Source organism: Anomalospiza imberbis, unplaced genomic scaffold, assembly GCF_031753505.1.
Source record: "Anomalospiza imberbis isolate Cuckoo-Finch-1a 21T00152 unplaced genomic scaffold, ASM3175350v1 scaffold_103, whole genome shotgun sequence".
In the NCBI taxonomy this organism is placed as follows: Eukaryota; Metazoa; Chordata; class Aves; order Passeriformes; family Viduidae; genus Anomalospiza; species Anomalospiza imberbis.
This window is the reverse complement of record NW_027099420.1, coordinates 96,822-105,983: the sequence shown is the minus strand read 5'-3', so window position 1 is coordinate 105,983 and position 9,162 is coordinate 96,822. Positions and strand designations below refer to the sequence as shown.

The following is a 9,162-nucleotide window of genomic DNA, read 5'->3' as shown; positions in this document are numbered from 1 at the left end:
ATCCTGCTGAAAAATCTGCAAAATGCAAAATATTTGTTAGGAAAATGTGTTCTCTGATGTTTCTCCTTTGTGGCTTTCAAGGCTCATCAACAAGGAGGGAGATTATTCCCATGAAACAAGAAGTAGCCAACAAGCTCTAAGTGATGGCCAGGCCTTTGAAAGGCAGGATGCTTCTTGGCTGAATTGCCTTGTGGAGGTGTAGGGCTTGACAGGCTTCAGTTTCCTCAGACACAGGGGAGGTTAGCAAGGCTTGGGAAGAAGGATGTACCACTGATGGTGGACACAAAGAATGGAGAATTTATGGGCACAAGGACATTTGGCAGAATGCCCAAGGAAAGGAACAAACTGATAAAGCCAATGCAGAAACTGTGCTGAATCACCTCCTGTGAGGAAAAAGGCCATTCCAGCTGGGGCAGACCATGGCTATCCACTCAAGAAGCCTCTCACTAAGAAGAAGGGAGAGTCTGAGCATGCAGACTATTGAGCATGAGAAGTGAGAGGATCATTACCCAGCAGCAGACAGAATACTAATTATGAAGACAACTAGTGAACTTGCAGTCAGTGAACACTAATTCCTTTCTTTGCCAAAATGTAGAAATACAAAGACACTCTGATTCTTTGTGTGCTGACTTTGTGAATTTGTCCCTGAGCCCCCCCCTTTCTGCACAGAACTGTAAATAATTACCTCCACTCAGTGTGTGGATTGGCCTCTTGAACAGCGTGTGCTAGAACCAACCAAGCTGGAACAACACTCACTATCTCTCCGATACCTCTGCTCTCGATGCAGCCGCCAAAGGGTCTGACCGGCCCTGCTGTGTGCTGGTGACAATGGCCACGTGTCCTTGGAAACGGGGAGTTCCATGTTCCAGGCTGGGCGGGATGTCACTGAGGAGCGGGATGCGACACAGTCGGGGCACAGTGAATTCACAATGGGCACACGTGGGGAATGCCCTGCCTTGTCCCATGACTGACTCAGCTCATTTCCAAGTGCAGAAAGGGGTGCTCTGGCCACACCAGTTGCTGCAGTAGCTTTGCAAACCAGGGCTAATGAAGTGTTTCTGCACACAAGTGCTGCACTTGGCCCTCTCTGAGGCAAAGGAGCAGCTTAACACCCCTAACCAGGGCAGCAAGGTGCAGCCCCCCTGCCCCAGCACTGGGTGATCCTGTCGTGGGCCAGTCAGTCTGTGAGGCTTCCAGCACATACACGGTCACTCAAATATTATCTCTTTGACAAAACCCCCCAGCCTTTCCTCATCCCAGTCTCCTAAAAGGAAACAAGCCAGCAGCAAGCCCAGGCCCCCATGTGCTGTGCAGGAGGAGCTGACGTGGAAAGGCCCATGCTGGCCCTGAGCACAATTACAGGCTGATAATTGTGCTGACTGCAGCTGGCCGTTGGAGTTACTGACACATGCAGATAAACATTTTATACTCAGTTTATGATGGTTTCATTGTCTTTTTCCCCCTACCCAAGATTATTCCTGATTTAAGCCAGCTGGCACCAAAAATAAGTGTTGTCCAGTCATTACAGGGAGAAGGAATAAGAGCATGCAGTTGAGAATGTGTTGAATATTACCATCCAAAGCGCATTTTCAATGACATCTTGTATTTGTTTTCAAGACCATGTCTATACCTACCCATGTCTGATTTCCTGGCTGTCCCACTCACAAGGACAGTGCAGTTTGGGGAAAGAAAGGGAGGAAGCAATTTGTCAAACACCAGAGCCCACACTTGTGTCCCTTTTTGGGAATGACTGGATGGTGTTGATTACGGATCCCCCGTTAGGAACTATTGGAAAAGCCTGTGTAGGAATCATTAGAGGAATCCATGGAGGTGTTACACTGGACTCCGGAATGTCCAACAGCCTTTCTATATCTTTTAAAGGTTATTGGTGACAACCCCTGCTCTGCAGTTACCAGATTTGATTGACCCCTTTGCACTGCTCATACGTGAGTGCCTTTGCCTTGCACAGGAACTCCATATTTAGCTCCAAGAATGAAGGAATGAAGGAAGTAACCCTGTGGCATTTTGAGCCTATTTCTCAAAAAAACATCTAAACAATGTACTAGAGAGATGGCAAATGCACCTCAGAGCAGGAGCCACCGTGGTCCTTACTGAGAGAATGTACTTGAAAATAAATGGGGGGAAAAGTGACAGTTTATGTGCCACACATGGTTTTGTCTGGTGTAGAGCAAAAAGGAGGTCACTGGTTATCCCTGAGCAGAAGCTGAAAGTAACAGGTGGTACTCCTGGAACAAAAGACCTTAAGACCCAGGCCCCTCAAAAACTTTCTTTGTCCTTGCTGCCTAGAGTGTGCCTAGAGTGACATGTGGGTCACCTTCCTGCCAGTTCAGTATGTGCAGGGCAGAGGGGGGAATGTCAATAAGTGATCGGTTGTCCCAAAGTCCCTTTTGCCGGGGCAGATGCCATGGGGGTCTCTCACCCAGAGAAAGAGCCAGGACCCGCAGGGCAGATCCTGTGTCCTGGATCCGGCCAGGACAGGGGTAATTTTTGCAGCAGCCAGGAGGAGCACGGCCAGGACCTTGGGGTAACTGGCTATCACCTGCCACGTGGCAGGGGAAAATGGAAGGGGTTTGTTCTTTTCTTTCTTTTCTTCCTTTTACTTTTCTTTTTTTTAAACAAAGTCTTTTCCCGTTCTTTCTATTAGAAACCATTAACATTTTGTAATAGCCTTTCCTTGCAACCATAACCATTCCAGTATTCTGCATTTCCTTACTTTTTAAAAGTTACTTTCTCCAAAAAGAATCTTTGCAAGCTCACTTTGAACCCAAAACTGATGGTACACCTCCTGCTCCAGCTCCTCTTCCTGCTCCTGAGGGTAAGTCTGCTTTTCAAGCAATTGCAGTCACTGGGATGTGGGTCCCCAGCCAGCGTCTCCCTTCATGCTGCACGGCTTCTGTAGGCAAACAACACTTAAATATAAACATCAGGCGTAGGAATGTGCCCCCTGTTGACAGAGTAAACAAGTTACCCCATGTCTCCTCAAAAAGGAAAAAAGCCCAGAAGGTTCTCTCCTCAGTTTGGTTAAAAGACACCTCATAGGACCTTGGGGACTTCACCTCAAACTTAAGGATAGCTAATTGGACAGGAGCCAAAAAGTCCCACCTAAGCAATTCCCTAGAAAAATAAGAGAACAAAAGAGTTCATCGCTTTTGTGAAGTGTTTTAGCAGGAGCAAGAACCTCTTGCCCTGGCTCGGGTTTTCTCGGTAAAGAGCTTTTTTATTTTGCCTTTTATTAAAACTTTTTGTTTCCAACACTGTCACAGGAGCCATCCTGCTTCTTTATGCCACCTGAGGTAGCTGAGCTACCAAGGGTATAATGCTTATCTCCGAGAGCTTAGGAGACCTGGCTTGAAGAGAAAAAGCATTAATAAGGGAACATGAAAACTAGCGCTAAGAGAAATGTTTTCTGAGACTTTTTTCAGAAGAGAAAGGGGATGGTGAAAGCTAGCACAGGGCTTAACATTACTACAGTAATTTTTTTTTCTATTAGTCCCTATTTCCTTGGATATATTTGGCTTCAGTTTGGGTTTGGTAGCTTGGTTGGTTGAATTCTTTTTGTTTTGGGGAGTGATGGTGGTGGATGGGTGCATGTTTGGTTTATGGCTGTTTTTTGGGTTTTTTTATGTTACTATTTCATATATCTTTCTTTGTTGTTTTTTTTTTTTTAAGCAAAGATTTTTCCTTCCTTTATGTTATAAACCAATATTTGTAACAGCCTTTCCTTCCAACTACAACCATTTCAGTGTTGTGCAGTTCCTTGTTTCTTAAAATGAAAACTTTTTTAGACTGAAAATTACTTTCTCGGGATAGAATCTTTTTGGGGTCGAAGTGGACACCAAGTAGCCAGAGCACCTCCTGCACATGCTCGTGACAGTGATGGTAAGTCTCTTTTTCAAGCAATTGTGGTCAAATGGATGTGGTTCCAAGACAGCATCTCCCTCCATGCTGCACGGCTTCTGTAGGCAAATTCAGCAAAACTTACATGTCAACATAATGGAGCAATACAGAAGCAAACAGAAGCATTCTGAGCCATTTTTCAGAACAGAAAGGGGATGGTGAAAGCTAACACAGGGATTAAAACACTGTGATTTCTATGCAACAGGGTTGATAAAGGACTGACCCAAATTTGTAGCGAGCGTGGGTCTCCAGGACGGTTTGGATGGATGAGAGATCTCTGAAGTCAGGTCTCAGAAAATGTGGTTTATTAAAAGGGATGAAAGGCCCTGCTTGGAGTTGCCAGGCGCAACTCGTGGCAGGCCCAGGGAGAGAGGGAGAGGGAAAGAGAGGGAGCGAGGGTTCCAGGTGAGGGTCCCAGAGGAAGGTCCAAGAGACCGTCCGGTCCCTTGGGCACACCTTATCAGGGGGCTTCAAGGTGGGCTGGAACAGGACTTGGGCCAATGGGGTCCCAGATACCTGATACTTCAGGGGAGGGTCACAGGTGTGGGATGAACCATACATTGGGGGTGAGACAGAGCATTCCATTTGACCTTTGGACCTATCTGCAGGTAAAGGGCATTGTTTAATCAGAAGGGGGGATTGCTTTCAACCTGGCTATACTATTGTTTTCTAGTTATTCAGTAGTCAAGGTTTGTTATTTCAAATCTAGTTCTCATCTCAATGTCTGGATTTTCCAAATCTTTTGCCAGGCAATCATATTTATAAGGTTTTCCTATTTCATCTTCCCCACCACAAATCAACAAGAGGATATTTGTTAGAGCTACCATTACTCATCACACACTTTAAGCAACCCGTACCATCAAGGCCAAAGCTAATATGGCTCCTTGTTAAATATTCTTGATGGATTACACATCCTTGCGTGAAGATGGAATTAGGATTTACAGCCAGTATTTATGCATATACAAGCATTGTGCAAGAACATCGCAGATTCCAAATGGAAACTAAATATTACCTGTACAGCAAAAACACTGCAATAACATGAGTACACTTCTCCCATCAGGTTCACAGGCAGCTCAACCAATTCTGTGCTTGCAAATAATCTCTTCTGGCATTTTTGGGGCCCTAAACCAGGAATGTCACACCTAAAGACTGTGGGACCATGAAAATTCCTCCAGATACAAACCAGTCTCCAGGTGACACAAGTGACTACGGCAGCCTCCAATAATGTAGCGGGACCCAGGTTTGCTGTGTTCTCTTTGTCATCGTGGGTTTGTAATCCAGACTCACAGAGGGGCTTGAGTTGGAAGGGACCTTAAAGACCCTCTAGATCCAGCCCCCTCTGCCACGGGCAGGGACGTCTTCCACTGGAGCAGGTGACTCAGAGCCCCTCCAAGCTGTGGCAAATAACCCAAGGACCCCTTTTTCTCTGTTTTGCAAGGTCAGCTTTCCATGCTCACATTCACAGATGGCTCCAGTCTCACACAGAGCATTGCTGGCTGGTCACTCTTATCTCCACAGCCCATCAGAGATCCTATTTTGGATGGCTCTCACTGCTCCCAAGGCCCCAGGGAGCAGCCACTACCTCGCCTCTGTCACCCGAGGACACAAGGAAAAACGTTGCACTCAGCTTTGGTCACAATGAAGAGACTAATTTATTTCTTCTGACTCCAATCATTTCTAGTTTTGAAAAGGTGCCAGTGGATTGGAGGGTGAACGTGCCACCTCTCCAACGACACTGGACAAACTACCAGTCTATCAAATTTCTCTGCCTCTATGAAGGAATGCAAAACAAGAGGTTGTTTACAGCAAGTTGCCTGAGAAAATTCTCTACAAGAATGTAAACTCAGAAGGCTTTAGAAAATCCTGAGAAACCAAGGCAACACTCCTCCTTCTGCTTTCCCTTCCAGGATCAGTGATTTCCTGCCGCTTCCTCCATGTCTGAGACAACTGAAGAGATAAGGGGCTGAGGATGCAGCTTCTGGCAGAGAGTTGATAACACTCAGCTGAGTATTTTATTCTCCTGCCACTGAGCTGTCAGGCTGCTTACACAAAAAAAAATCCTCCTGGTGTGGAAAGGGGCTGGTGTGAGCAGCAGGAATTGTTGCTGGCTGGAACATTTCAAAGAGCTGGACAAAAGAAGCATTTTGTGGAAGGCCACCAGCTGCCCTCTGTCAGCAGCACAAGGTGTGAGGTCCCCCTTGAAGGCCATCCCTGCACAAGGACAGCCTGGCCTCCTCCAGTACCCAGAACACCTTTCAGGCTTTCGGGCTGGCCTCGTCCCTCACTCTGGAGAAGCAGGTTGCTGTTGGAACTCTCATAGCCACAGCTCCCGGCTGGATTGCCGTGTCTTACCACAGACAGCCCTGGAGACAACAGTACAGACAGGCTCCATCTGCAATAAAAGGGTACTTGGGTCCAGCTTTTCCCTTGGACCAGCATGCAGCAAGCACACCTGGGCCTCATTCAGGTCTGTGTGGGCTGGTAGTCAGCTTCTGCTGGGAATTTAAAGCTTTTACCGTACTTTCCGCAATAAAGAATGGAGCAAACCCAGCTGCACCAAACCCCAAATTTCACTCTAGCAATCACAATTTTCATTTTCCTCTATTCAAGCCTTGAAGAAAACAAACTTTACTTGAGTGAGCTGGAGGCACAGTGTCCTCCAAGATCATTCTTGAGTAGGACAACATTCCAGGGGAAGCCTGGCAAAGCCAGAGTTTACTGATGCTCAGGAAGCTTTGCAAGAGCTTCCACCTGCAGTGCTCTTGCACCCTCCTGAGCTCCTGGAGCCCTCAGTCACCCCAGGCACAGTTTGGACAGCAAGGGGATGGTTCCGTTTGGGACATGTGGGGACAGGAGGAGGGAAGACTTTGCAAACACTGTCACGAGGGCAGGGCTCTTTTCCTTTATGGTGCCAAGTGGTAGTACATAATCTTTGAGTTAATGTCAGGTGCTGAGGGGCACAAATTCTCAGTGAGAAGGACAGAGTGTCTCCACTCGCACAGCAAGGTAAGTGAAGGGGAAAGCGCAATCTATCTTTCATGGGAGGTGTTCAGTTTTTAACAAAATATTTTTGCAGGAGACGTGCCTAGGCAGCGGTGATTGAGAGCATTTTATCAGACTCACAGAGCATCCCCACATCTGCTTTGCCACATTTGCTCTCTTTTTTTCATGGTGAATGATTTCTGCTGCCAGGGTGGCTCCTGCTCGGAGTTCTACTCCCAGGAGAGTCCCGGAGTCTCCTCAGCAGGCCTTTGCAGCGAGTTCTGAGCCAACGTGTGGCTCTGCTGCCATCCCAAATCTGCCCTTCCCTTGCCCAGCCTGAGTGCAAGTGGGGCATGTGCTGGGCATGGCTGAGATTTTCATGGCCAAAATCCTCCTGCATTTACATCTGCTCCTGGCTTTGGGTGGCACAAATCACAAAACACCCACTGCAGTTGACAAATGGCATTTCCTGCAGATTGCTACAGCCGCACTGCTGATCGACAAACACACGAGAATCCATTTCATCCATTGGAAAATGTCATTTATTACAAATTGCTACACCCACACTGACAATACAGAACTATACAAATCTCAATTTAGGTTAAAACCAGGAATTTATTAGATTATTACAACCAGTCTAGGTAAAAATATACAAATACCAACTTCAGTTAATAAAACTTAATTTATTGCCAACCTCTACAGCAACTCACTATACACAAAGGTTATTACGTGTTTAAAAACTTAATTTATTACATATTTCTACAAATGTAGAGCCCATATAGAAATACAGAAATAGGCATACCCTCTCTAAATAGCCCTACACTAAGAATTCAATCAATAGACTTATACAACAATGCCCTCCATACATCTTAAAATAAAATTAAATACATATGTACATGCACATATACATAAATGCACATACAAGTATAACAGTCTACAGATGTAAATATAGATTAAACATCACATGCTACATACAACAGACATACATACATATATATATATCAATAGATATGTAAACCAAACCCGTCTATAAATATACAAATATCACTGTGCTAAGGTAAATACCCATCCAACTGCATCAATACAAACATAACTGCAACATAACTTTAAACAGAACAGCAAGCAGAGGGATCCCAGCTGCCCCATCTTCAAAGCCTCTCCCTCGGGCTCTTCCTCCCGTGCAGAGCAGCTCTCCTGGACAGGGATGGCAGATGGCACAGCTGGGAAGCAAAGGGAGCACTGAGTCAGTATGGGGACGTTTTCCTTGGCAGCAGCTGCACTTCCATCAGGGAAGGGAAGATCTCAGAGCCTCCCCAGGAGGGTTAGAAAGAAAAAGCAGCCGAGCGGGCCAGGCTGTGGTGAGCGCAGCCGCGGCGGGACTGTCCCACAGCCCCGGCAGCCCGGCACAGCCGGCACAGCTCCCGGGCCCTGCCGGCACAGCTGCCTTGCCCAAGGACAGCCCCTGTGCCGGCCGGGGCAGCTGCGCTGAGCAGCCCCGGCACGGGCAGGGCCGGCTGCTGCCCCGCCAGGCAGTGCCCACGGCCACAGCCCACGCCACCCTCAGCCCCACCCTGCCTCCCCGGCCCTGGGGCCTCACCCGGGCTCTCTCCAGCGTGGCAGCAGCAGGTCCCCGTTCCCTGCTCTTGCTGCTGGCCTTCAGCTTCTCCCTGCTGGCTCCCGTCAGTCTCCGGCTGTCCTCAAGGTCTCCACTGCAGCTGTGGCAAAAGCGGAGGCTCTGCAACTGGTTCCAAGGCCTGGCAGAGCTGCAGTCCCGGAGCCCTCTGTGCTCCCTGCCGGCCCCCTCCATCCCCTCAGCCCCGCCATGCTCTCGGCAAACCCCCAGCCCCCTTCAGTTTCTTCAGCCCCTCACAGTCCTCTCAGCCCCTCAGTCCCTTCTGACCCATCCCGTCCCCCTAGACCCGCCACCCCTCGGCCTGTGCCACTTCCCTGTCACCTCAGTGCCACCATCGCCCTCGGCTGCCCCACAGCCCTCAGCCCCAGCAGCACCTCAGGGTCACCGTCCCTTCAGCGTCACCGCCCCCTCAGCCCCCTCAGTCTCACCGTCCTTCAGCAGCTCCTCAGGGGACAGTGCCTGGGGCCACCGGCAGCTCCCACCGCTCCAGGGACACCTGGGGCTGGAACTGCTGCTCCGCCCGGCCCGGCCACCAGCTCGGACCCAGCACAGGGAGAGGGGACACAGGGGGCACGGGGGAAAAGCAAGAGGTGAGGGAGGAAGCAGAGCAGGGGAAGAGGTTAAAAAGA

General features: G+C 48.5%; 1 long non-coding RNA gene across 1 annotated transcript; it reads right to left on the bottom strand.

Annotated features, from left to right (window-relative positions):
* Positions 1 to 8,046: 8,046 nt before the first annotated feature.
* Positions 8,047 to 9,162, bottom strand: LOC137465705 (uncharacterized). The gene is made up of 3 exons (XR_010994801.1): positions 8,962 to 9,162; positions 8,498 to 8,615; positions 8,047 to 8,120 (listed from the first exon to the last, which is right to left on the bottom strand). It is a non-coding gene; the product is annotated as an uncharacterized lncRNA (long non-coding RNA).